The sequence below is a fragment of the Podarcis vaucheri genome (assembly GCF_965113315.1).
Source record: "Podarcis vaucheri genome assembly, chromosome: 2".
Classification (NCBI taxonomy): domain Eukaryota; kingdom Metazoa; phylum Chordata; class Lepidosauria; order Squamata; family Lacertidae; genus Podarcis; species Podarcis vaucheri.
Window position 1 is genome coordinate 95,873,031 of NC_138760.1, and position 12,783 is coordinate 95,885,813.

Consider the following 12,783-nt stretch of genomic DNA (forward strand, 5'->3'; position numbering starts at 1 on the left):
CTCTAAGCAGATCTACCATATATTTTGGAAGGTGATGTGCCTGTCTATTCATCTGTTCTCTGTGCATTCCAGAGCCTCATGAGATACCATCACCAAACCGGATACAGTGGTTCCCGAGGCAGTTTTTTGGATACTGCATGCTATTTTGAATCAAGATGGCGGACTGAAACATTCTGAACTCCGCCACTTCAGATGCCTCTGGAAATATTGTTGTCCAGTTAGGTAGGTTCGAGGAGTGGATTTCGGCCTATGATTGAATGCCACCAGACCCTGTTTTGAATTCAGCTGGTGGACCACACAGTTTCAAACTGTGCCAATCTGGATGCCTCTGCAGATATTGCTTCCCAATTTGATGTAGCAGTTCCAAACTGTGCTGATGTGGACATCTCCAAAGATATCTCTTGCCATTGGTTTTGGCCCCCTTTGTAATAGTGACAGCTGATACAGAAATTGAGCCATGTGCCAAGTGAGTAATCCTGGAGGGGTCTGCTCCGCCATCATGTTTAGGGAAGTTTTTAATGACTGATGTTTCAATGTATTTTTTATATTTTGTTGGAGGCCGCCCAGAGTGCCTAGGGAAACCCAGCCATATGGCTGGCGTATAAATAATAAATTAATATTAATGTTAATGTTAATATATTATGTTCCCCACAGAGAACATACTGTTTTGTGATCAGGGGCAGGAGAAAGGAAACAGTGTTAATTTAAAAGCCCAAATTCTGGGTTGGATTCTATTCAGATTTTCCATGGTCAGGTCATGTGTATGCACACAAGTGAACATATTTTATTATCAATTTATAAATCTCAGGCTTTTTGTTGTTTCTCAGAATTCCCAAGAGATGCCAGGAACTTTCAGCTACTTTTGTATAATTTGCAGAAAATATCTGCTTTACTGTGTGCCATCTGGAATATGGTAGTATCTATTGACAGTATAGCTAGCTAATCGATGCAGTGTAGAGTCTGTTGGAGACTACTAGCCTCTGGAGTGCATCATTAATATAGTCAATATTTTAAAATAATTTACAATCTACTTAGAGCACAGAAGACCCATCAATGTGTACTTGAAGGAATTTACTTAAAGCAAAGTACCCATCAGCATATTAAGGTTGAACGATAAATGTTCAGATTAGTATTTGTAATTAAATGGATACCCATTAAAATAAAGTGTTTCTACACTCAAGTCAAGCTGTTTGATAAACCAGTTATGGTAAACAAAGTGTAGGTATTAAACCTTTATAAGGAAACATGTGACACAGATCTGGAAGCTCCCACTGGGCAATGGCCAAAATAATGGCAGTCTTATTTCACAGCAAGTGATGCTGAAGATTAAATATTTACAGATAAAAGGTGGACAAATGCAGATGCCATATGGCCATTCATGTTAGGAGCTCTACAGAGAAATTGTCTTTCTACAGGTAAGAGAATAAGGGTCAAATAAGATGTGACATGAATTGTGTTAATGCAATTAATGCACTCTTCTGTTATGTGAATGGGACTCATGGGGAAGCCTGAACCAATCTCTCTTCCTCCCACAGTCTGAACAAAAACCATCTCTTCATCCCACTTCCCAAGGACTTCCTTGCAGTGCTATTTACTTTTTTGGGGACAAAAACCATGCACATTAATTGAATGTACACAATTTACATTGTGGGTCTAATTATGCTCCATTGATGTGGGAAGCAGAATTACAATAGAATCATAGGATTGCAGAGTTGTAAGGTGCCCCCAAAGCACCACCCTTGGATCAATTGGTAGACTATTCAAATATCTATATCAGTTCCATCTAACTTGCAAACTATAAAGCATCCCTGAACCCCTAACAGCACAGAGTTGAGGCATAAATGGACCAAAAAGAGAACATAGGCAACAGATTAGTGATTACCTAGGCAATCCTAAGCAGGTTGCTATTATTTTTAAGGATGGATGAATTCTTAGAAGAGCAGCATTTTTTGTTATGCAGGGTAGGAAAACATTTAATTTGATGAATGTATTATTTTTGTGAATTACTCCCTTGCCTCCATTCTTTGGTGTGCAAGGAACCCAAGATGTGTTCTGTGGCAGAGGGTCTTAATAAATGTGTAGCTACATTGTTTCATTGTGATTGAAACAAAGATGCATTATTCAGAAACAAAACCAGCTCACATAATTTACAGTAAACCTTAAAGGTAAAGGTAAAGGTACCCCTGCCCGAACGGGCCAGTCTTGACAGACTCTGGGGTTTGTGCGCCCATCTCACATCTATAGGCCGGGGGCCAGCGCTGTCCGGAGACACTTCCGGGTCACGTGGCCAGCGTGACAAAGCTGCATCTGGCGAGCCAGCGCAGCACACGGAACGCCGTTTACCTTCCCGCTGGTAAGCGGTACCTATTTATCTACTTGCACCGGGGGTGCTTTCGAACTGCTAGGTGGCAGGCGCTGGGACCGAACGACGGGAGCGCACCCCGCCGCGGGGATTCGAACCGCCGACCTTTCGATCGGCAAGCCCTAGGCGCTGAGGCTTTTACCCACAGCGCCACCCGCGCCCCTAAACCTTAAGTGCCTTTAATTAAAAAGTAAACCTTAAGTGCCTTTAATTAAAAAGCATAAATCACAGAGAGCCATTTCAATGTAAACTGTCTTAAGACTGTTGAATATGTCTGTTCTCATTTAAGTTCCAGTCACTTGAAAGATAACAAAGGCTTGCAAATTACTTTCTCACATTTAAGCAATGTCATTAACCATGTTTTTCTTTTTGCAAGACTGTGTTGGCTTCTCCACGGTTTAAGCCAGGCATGGAAATAATTTCCATTGAACTCACCTGCTGCCTTTTCTCCCCAAATAGCAAGACTCATTGTTTTCTTGAACTGTCAGAATTTCAGTTCTGTCTAGTTATCTATGCAGTTCAGAGTCTTCAGTTTGTTTTATTGGTGAGATATTCATTCAAAATTTTTTGTTTAGTCGTTTAGTCGCATCTGGCTCTTTGTGACCCCATGGACCAGAGCACGCCAGGCACTCCTGTCTTCCACTGCCTCCCACAGCTTGGTCAAACTCATGCTGGTAGCTTCGAGAACACTGTCCAACCATCTCGTCCTCTGTCGTCCCCTTCTCCTTGTGCCCTCCATCTTTTCCATATCAGGGTCTTTTCCAGGGAGTCTTCTCTTCTCACGAGGTGGCCAAAGTATTGGAGCCTCAGCTTCACGATCTGTCCTTCCAGTGAGCACTCAGGGCTGATTTCCTTTCCTTTTTCATCCAAAATAGCTCAGTATAATAATTTCCAGGTGCATGCTATACTATCAAAATGAGGGTGTTTCTCCGCCTCCCAAGAGTACACAAATAGCTCCCCCCCAACCGAATCATCACACGCCAGTATTGTATACAGTAGCACCTTAGAGACCAACTAAGTTTGTTATTGGTATGAGCTTTCGTGTGCATGCACACTTCTTCAGATACCACTAAAGCTCATAGCAATAACAGACTTGCTTGGTCTCTAAGGTGCTACTGGAAGGATTTTTTTTATTTTGTTTCGACTACGGCAGACCAGCACGGCTACCTACCTGTAACCAGTATTGTACAGACATTCCTAAACCCAATTGTAGGTTAGAAGAACAGCCCCGTGTGAAGTCATTTGCACGGGTGCTTTACAGCATGTTTGTGCAGAAGCAGCAGGATGTGTGGCAAGGAAAGAGGCGGGTGCCACAAGTAATTTCAAATTGGAAACTCAGAATTAAGTGCATTGCCACCACATTGCTGTCCGTGCCATTCTTTACTAAAAGCCATGGTACTGAACTCTGAAGCTAATCTGTTACATTGGAGAGATATGAATGCATGAGTGCAAGCATTCATAAAGCACTAGCTGAGATACAACTGGCCAATTTGTGACCCTGGAAACCAAATGCAATGAACCACCAATGTATGATGGTCCTTGAAATAACAACTGCAGCAAGCCGTTGTTATTTCTCCACCAACAAGCAGTGTGTTAGAAAGTTCCTGCTAGGGAATTGAAGTTTCCAAACCCAAGCTTGGCAAAGTTCACTGGAACCCTTAAGTAGGAACAGGACAAGTTTATATGCTGTGAGACAGGGCAAGCCTTCAAGGGCATCACCAATTACAAGTCTTTAATTTAAATTAAGTTTGTGTCTGGAATTTCTCACTTCATCTACTAACTACAGAGCTTAGGACAAGTGCTGGAAAAGCTAACCAGCAAACTATATTTATTAAGAGCAATAAAATCCCAATTTAGTCATAAAATTTGTTGAGAATGTCCTTATCTCTGAGCCTAATCCATCCACAGGAGAGGCATGAAGATAAAATGGAATGATCCCACAATAGTGCCCTGAGCTCCTTGGTGATACAAATACGCTAATAATTGATATATTTTCAGTGTTATTCTACCTGTAAATGTGCAGCTTTCCCATATCCACGTATCATCTTGACAAGAGAATGCTGATTGCTGTTGCTATATATTTAATCTAAACAATGTCTCCTACTTCTCAGAAGTTATCTCCATTGTGTTCAGTAGGATTTACTCTCAGGTAAATATGTACTAACGCCACTTGTTTGGGAGCATCCCTATTAAATTCAGTAGCGCCTTATTTCTGAGTAGACATGGCTAGGATTGTGCTGGAATATATTTACCGCAATTATTTCATTGGTTAAAACTAAGCTTGGTGTTGGGAAACTGTGTACGTGCAGCTACTCACACAGAGTCAGTTAAGGTTTGGCAGACAGCCAGAAGGCAGTCTGAAGGAGTAAGTCTGCCTGGTGATAACAGAGACATGAAGACAGCTCCCTGATTGGTCAAGCTCTTTCAAGGGAGTGATAATTAATGGCCTACTAACTGGAATGTGTTAGTTCAGGAGTTCAGAGGTTCAGAGTTGTTCTGTGTCAGTGTAGGAGTTGTGAGTCGTGTGAGAGAGAGCTAGCTAAAGATCTGTGTTCTGTTCCTGTAAATAGTCTACTGTATATAATAAACACCTAACTACAAGTTCCTGGTTCCTGCTTCGTCTATCCTGCTTGCAGCCAAGTCGCCAATTGCTTCTGTGGTTTCTGCGTGTACTCTGGTAGGTCCGGCTAAGGTCCTGCAACTAGTCAGGAAGTTGCGAAACACCAATAGGTTTTGCCAATACTTGGTGTATGTGCTTATTTGATGCTTCAATGTGTTGTAAACCTCTTTGAATTTTTTCTTAAATATACAAAGTGGTATAGAAATGAAAACAACAATAAAACAACATTATTAAATATATTTGAGGAATTTTATTCTTGTGAACTCATCTGATCTGCATCTCACAGAGTAATGTGCAAATAAATACATCATTATTCCTCATAATTTTTTGTGCCTCTGAATATTGTGATGCAGCTCTCAACTCCCAAAAAGGACATGGTGTGTTTTAAAAGAAAATATTTTCTAAGAAATTTAATTCTTAGAAAATCATATTTTGAGATAATATACGTTTAGAAATGCATATTTTGTGAAAAATGCATTCAAAACACGTTTAAAATGAATGCAGGTTTTTTAAAAAAATAAAACCACAGATGAATGCAGAAATGAGATGGACTTACAAATGAACACAGATGAAAGTGTCACAGACCAGAAATAGACTGAACTGTCCGTTCTTATTTGAAATACATGATCCCTACTAATCTCAGTAAAGCTTTTGAATTAGCTTGTATTGCTTTATACCCTCAGTTCAAAATGCCTTTATGTACAACTGTAATATTATTGCTGGTGCCAAAATTCAATAAATACAGTTTTTGTACTGCTAGCTCATTTTCTCTCTCTAGCTCATTTATCACTTTAACATATTTCAGCTGCTTAAAAACAAGAAGAAATGCAAATTGGCAGATGTTTTCATTCTGCAATCTTTGGATGAGATTTCTTTTTAATGCCTTAGTTCATGCAACACTGGACACAGTAGCAGCCCAGCCGCTTACTTGCAATGATGAGTGATTTGAATTGTCTCAGAGCACACATGCTTATGTACCTAGATCAAACAAATATTTTATGGCATTTTTATGGTTCCACTTTTAGTAATGAGGAATATCTTACGGAACCTTTAAAAAACCCTCTCGAGTGTTCTTGTGAAGAGCCTACTACTGGGGTAGTCATCAATGTGATGCTCTGCAGATAGGGCCAACCCAAGACATTTTGACACCTGAGGCAAATCACAAAATGGCAGCCGCTCCCTATCAGGGAAGAAGGGGTGAGTGAAGATCTACATCAGGAGCAAGGGGGCAAAAACGATCTACATCGGGATCTGCCCATGTGGATCCTGCTGCCTGAGGTGGTTGCCTCACCTTGCCTCATGTGTGGGCTGGCCCTATCTGAAAATGTTGTCCTCCAGCACCCATCAATCAACCTACATGGCCAATGGTCAGGGAAGCTGAGAGTTGTTGTTGTTAGCCTTTCACCCTGAGGTCGCAGGGTGGGTCACAACAATTAAAACGTAATATTAAAAACTACTTATTTGTAGTACAGCAATATCTGGGAGGCATTACATTGGTCACCTGTAAACTAACATGCATGCTGGAGTCCCACAGCCTTGTAATCACAAAGTGCAATAAATTTTAGCATACTCGTTAGGGTTGCCACCTTTTTCTTCTGCAAGAGCCTCTATCCCTTTAACATTAAAGCAGCTCAAAGCAGAAATGCAGCTGCTCCAGCTTCTTCCCCACCACATCTGTATGATGTGATCAACTGCATCTGTTGAGGCTTTGTTTTTCAAGCAGCTCACAGAGCCTCCATCTGTCAGAGAGAAAGCTAGCAGTGCTGGGGATGACCAAATGTGTCAATTCTGATTTCTCTCAGTTTCTCTCTCCCCCTTCCCCCAAATCCCAAGTTCAGTTTCCACATCAGTTTGTGGGTTTTTTTAAGTACTTATGAAAATTCATCAGCATTTTAGTGTGATATACAGTGGTACCTCAGATTAAGTACTTAATTCGTTCTGTAGGTCTGTACTTAACCTGAAACTGTTCTTAACCTGAAGCACCACTTTAGCTAATGGGGCCCCCTGCTGCCACTGCGCCGCCGAAGCACAATTTCTGTTCTTATCCTGAAGCAAAGTTCTTAACCTGAAGCACTATTTCTGGGTTAACGGAGTGTGTAACCTGAAGCATATGTAACCTGAAGCATATGTAACTCGAGGTACCACTGTACATACATACATATATTCCTTGATCAAATGACCCAAACATTGCTTTACTAGATTCATGTAGGTAGTTGTGTTGGTCTGACACAGTTGAAATAAATAATAATAATAATAATAATAATAATAATAATAATAATAATAAGTCCAGTAGCACCTTAGAGACCAACTAAGTTTGTTCTGGGTATAAGCTTTTGTGTGCATGCACACAGTATGATCTTCATAGCATCCCCCAAATGTGATCGGCATAGTATCAACTAACAGTAACTATGGCAACTATTCATTTGTACCCTTATTCAAAAGCAAGTGAAAAATAGCACATTTTGACATGAGTTGCTCTCATGTATGACTACACTGCATCCAGGAGATAAATGAGTTTTCAGGGAACAATTGAAAGGAGAATTTGATACAGATAATTGACTTATGGTCTTTGGGCTATTGTATTATTTTCACACAGGCACTTTTAAAAAATAAAGACGTGGGCTGCACACAATTCACACAATTTATCTCACACACCTACACTTACTGTGTTTTCTGACATGCCTTCCCTATCATAGTTATCTCTTAGCTCAATCTGATAAGCCTTACCATTCTAACACATCTGGGATGTGTATGTTCAAATATCACCATCATCACCATCAATTAGAATTAAAGAATGCTAGTGGGGGGGGGGGAATCATGTAGATTTAACACCCTGGTCTTTCCCCCTAACAAAGTAGGCTAGGAAAGGCACACCAGAAGAATATTTAAAAAAATCCTTGTTCAGTAGAAGAGCCATTTCAGCCAGCAATCGATGTTCATCCAGATGTTCCAGGGAAACTCACCAGTAGTGCAATTAGATGATTTAGTCTTTGAACTTAATGTTCTACTATATTTCTTCACTTATTTTAAAATGTAAGTGAGATGGCCCTGCTGAGCCTCCTGTTCATTCTGCCTGGCATATTTGCCCCAAAGTCCTGCCCTGATGGCACCACCAAAACTGCCCAAGACCTCATGATACAGGCAAACATTTTCCTGTTTGAACATATCCCTCTGCGTATAGTCGTTCTTTTCAAAATCTATACATTTGCTGGGGCACTATTGGCTCTAAAATTTACTGAAAACATGGTGTTAATTATTTTAATTCCAGGCAATTTTCTAAGTAATTAGAAACATTTCAAAGAAAATCTGTATAGGTAAAGACACATAGGAAGCCTAAGGCCCACAAAAAAATTTCCCCATCAGGCTATCTAGCATGAACACCTGTTTTGAGTTCCAAAGGGTAAAGAAAATGATATAATGAATGGAAATAAAGCAGAGACGCCCAGAGGGCTGAAATATCCACTGACAACTAAATTAATACAGCAGCTAATGTGGGCAGGATAACATAGCTTGGCCTTTAGGAAACACCTTACAGATGGTAAGGGCTAATGCTGTAATCAATAATTATGTGAATTGCTAATGCAGGCAACGAACAGCTCTCTAACTGCCCAGATGGAGAGGCATTCTGCAGCAATGTATTAGGAAATGAAGCTACTGATCCTTAAAAACCTTGCTGGAACAAGCTCTGTTCATTCCAATGCCGCAGAACACTTTGAGGATTATGTCGCCTAGGTCCAGCCTTACAAAGACATATGCTGCACCAGTTTAACTTTGTGCACTACTATCAGTCTTGTTGAAATCAATGGACTTGTTTTTAGTGCACCTAAACTCAGGTCCCCAGGCAGGGTATCATATCAGTATGCAGACACTTGGGCTTCACTGAATCATTGACTCGCAGGGCAAGCAATGCTGTTAAGGGTCCTCTCCAACAAACAGCTGAAAGAATTGTGGTTTAGGATCCAAGCTTGTTCCAAATCTGGTAATGTCCATTTCTCAATTCCAACAAAATGGAAAACAAGAGTTAACTTCCTGTCTTATCACAGCACATTGAGGAAGGAAAGGATGATGTAAGGATGGAGCATGTGGCTGAAAGATTCACACACACCTCGATTTATTAAGCCAGAGTATGATCATTTGAATGTGGCCATTGTCAAAAGAGTCAACCATCTAATTGTATGTGAGATGGGGTGAAGTCAGTGCCGGATTTACATATGAGCTAAACAAGGGGGCCCCCAAAAAAATTTCAAGGAAGAAAAACGGGATGTACATTTCCAAAATATAAGATAAAAATCAAATAAAATAAAACCTACATACAGCAACAGTGTTTTGTGTTGTGTAGGCTCCTATTCGTTATGTTCAAATGGCTTTAGATACCTATTAGGTTCATAAATTACCATATCGCGTATATTCAACACAAAAAACAGTGACAATTTGTTGTTGACAAAGGACAGCTGGACATATAAAGGGCCCAATACCTTCAGGAGCTTAGGGCATGGGTAGGCAAACTAAGGCCTGGGGGCCGAATCTGGCCCAATCGTCTTCTAAATCCAGCCCGTGGATGGTCCGGGAATCAGCGTGTTTTTACATGAGTAGAATGTGTCCTTTTATTTAAAATGCATCTCTGGGTTATTTGTGGGGCATAGGAATTGGTTCATATTTTTTTTCAAAATATAGTCCGGCCCCCCACAATGTCTGAGGGACAGTGGACCAGCCCCCTGCTGAAAATGTTTGCTGACCATTGGCTTGGGGCCTCCTCAAACCTAAATCCAGCTCTGGGTGAAGCAAGTGCTATTCTACATGTGAATACATTGCTTTGCATGTGACTTCTAATGCACAGTGGCACACTCATTCCAAGGAGGACAGGGCACAGGGAAGCCTAAGGCGAGGACTGAATTGTAATACAAAGCCCCACCCTGTTTTACAATGGGCTCCCCTTGCTGGTGGTAGGGGTAAGCTCTCAGTGCTGGCAAGCACAACATGGTGAATTGTGTTGGAGCCCTGGATTGAAGGCTGTATAAACGACAACAAGCAACCGTCTTCTAAAAATTAAGCAGTCCAGAAAAGCATCCAAAGAGCAGTAAGGAGCTCTTTGAACACAATCCATGCATGCTTTCTCTGAAATAGGTCTTACTGTGTTCAGTGGGACTTAGTGTGGTTTTAGGATTGAAGCCTAAGAAGCTAAAACTTCTGTTATCCTCACAGTAAGACACAGTTAAAAGAACACCCACCACTGGTACGGAGCTCAAAAGGGGGAAACAAAGCTTTGCTTCAGGCTAAAATGATTCTTGAAAAGCTGTGGTCTATTGCTCTCCCCTGCTGATACATGTTAGATACTGCTTAGGTACTGGACCATGCTGCTGTTGCTTTGGAAACAACAATCCCAGGTGCTTGGCTCTGGGTTTTGACTTAGGATTGTATCTCAGTTGAGTGAGCATCTCTTTAACTCAGTTCCTGTAAAGCTGGACTTATAATATCCTACCTTACTTAAGGCACCAAATTCAGGTCTGATAAATGCACGACATGTTTAAAGTGAGATAATGCAAAGGGGTGAGGAAGGTGGGCAGGATCCTGTCATTTTTCTTAAAATCAGGAATCTAATATCTAAAACAGTTTATTGCTGGGTGGGTTCAGATAAATGTATCGTGCTGTATGCTAGCTGAAGAACTAGCTGACCTCTTGTTGGCAAATAACTCTGGAATACAGAAGAGCTACTAAGTGGTTAGGGTGTTGTTTTTTATAAAGCAAATATTGCTGCTGAAGAAATTCAAATGCCAAAGGACCACAGGTAAAGCCGAGCTGTGAATATCTGTCCTATTTTAAAAGTAGGGCAAATCGTGTATGAGGAGAGTGAAATAGCTGCTGGCTTGAAACTCGGGGAAACTGAAGCTTTCCTGGTGCGACACTTCAGAGAGACCCAGGCAGAACAGAAGGCTTTTTCATTCCAGTTTCTGCTCTGACAACGAAGGAGGTAAGTTTTCATCTCCAGCTTTTGTTCAAGCAATTTAAATAAACTATTTAGGGAAAATATTTATTACATTTGTATATTGTCCACTCAGTCCTCCTGCATGGTTTACATACACAATAAAGTACAGAATGCATTAAAAATTAGTTGTAAGGCAAGACACCATGCAACATTCCCCGCCCCCCTTAAAAACAGCATTAAACAAACCAGCATGAAACCAGCTCAGGAAAATGACAGCAACTGAAATTCAAATGCCTGGGGGGAAAAGGAGGTTTTCACCTGGTGCTTAAAAGACCATAGCATGGTTTTCATGTGAATGGGCTTCCCACTGGCGCTGGTTAGCCTATGTGAGAACAGGATGGTGGATTATACAGGCTTTGATCTGATCCAGCAGATTCTCATAAAAGTTATGGAGAATTACCTCTTTTATAGAAATGAAATCAGTGTTCTACAGTCCAGTGCTTATACCCTATACATTAGAAGGTTCAGTGACTTCCTTGTACTAATTTATCAGGCATAGGATTGCAGTCTTAACCAGTCCTGCTTGTTGCTGTTAGGAACATCCCTTCTTTCTTGCTACATTGACTCTTAACTCGGCCATTTGGATGTCTCTGATGAGTCCACTATAAGATTATTGTGTTATGACAGAAGAATTTAAATACATGCTTAACAACATTTTTCATTTAACTATATTAAATTTACCATTGCTCTCCCATTCTATTATTTTTTTCAGAAGTTGAAATGAAAACTTGTTAGATTGGGTTGATTACAAAAACGACCCATACATTTTCCAAACAATGCTGCAATAACTGAAGTCACCGAAAAGTAATTTCCACCAGACTTTGTAAAGATAACCCATACATTATAATGAAAAATTTTTTAGCTGTGTATGCAAAACCTTTATGTGCAGTGTGATCCTACACATGCCCATTTGGAACTGAAGCCTCCTTAAGTTCACTGGGGTTTACTCCTTTATAGGATTGCAACATTAGTGAATATACAGACAGCAAGCTTACATTGCTGTGGTGTTTTTATTTCCAAATTCTGAGGAGGATACAGCTAACGTATAATTGTATTTTCCCCACTGAACGCTGCATGCTTCAGGAATCTAGCTACAATGCTGAAAACCACAGAAGATTGAGCAACTTAATCCCACCCCACAGAATAGTCTTCACATGGCTTCCTCTCTCTCGTGTTCAATGAATGCATAGGAGGGAGCATGAGTCAACCTGCAGGCCATGCCCCCTTTTATTGCTGACAAAGGACTCAGTGTGCATACAGCCGTATACACATATATACAACGTATAACATTTAAATAACTAGGAACCCTGATTAGTCCAGGGTGCTTGAACACAAGGTAGAACTGCACACATTTAGTATCCTTTCTAACCAACATGGTCACTGGAAGGGACCTGCTGTGTGGAGTGCCAGCAAGAGAGGGGTACGGCCCACAGTTGTGACCCTCCTTCCCTTCATCAAATACATGTGGAGGGTGTCATGTGAAGACCCCCTACAGCTTCTCATAATTCATAAGTTTCTGGAGAACCTGCTCATAGTGACAATATTTGGCATCGAACTGTAACCCTAAGGAAAGGCCCAAAGGCAACTTTTGGTTCCTGGGTCTGAGTTTCCACAATCCTGTTCTATGCTCTTGTGGTGGCTCACGTTGGCTGATTTTGCCTCCCCTTAAGATTTTCATTTGCATATTATTTCTTTGTTGACTTGTTTTGATTAATCTGACATCTTTAGTTCCATTATTACATTGAAACAAATGTACATTCTTGACATTTAACTTGCTTTTAAAAAACTTTTTAAAGAATTAAGCAGTAAAAGTTAGAT

The 12,783-nt window shown here is 40.7% G+C and overlaps 1 protein-coding gene and 1 long non-coding RNA gene across 4 annotated transcripts in view; one reads left to right on the top strand and one right to left on the bottom strand.

Moving 5' to 3' along the window:
• The window catches only part of LOC309525497, a 602,601-nt gene that overhangs the window by 390,538 nt on the left and 199,280 nt on the right, over positions 1–12,783 (top strand). The window lies entirely within an intron of this gene.
• The window catches only part of GRM7 (glutamate metabotropic receptor 7), a 435,430-nt gene that overhangs the window by 14,611 nt on the left and 408,036 nt on the right, over positions 1–12,783 (bottom strand). The window lies entirely within an intron of this gene.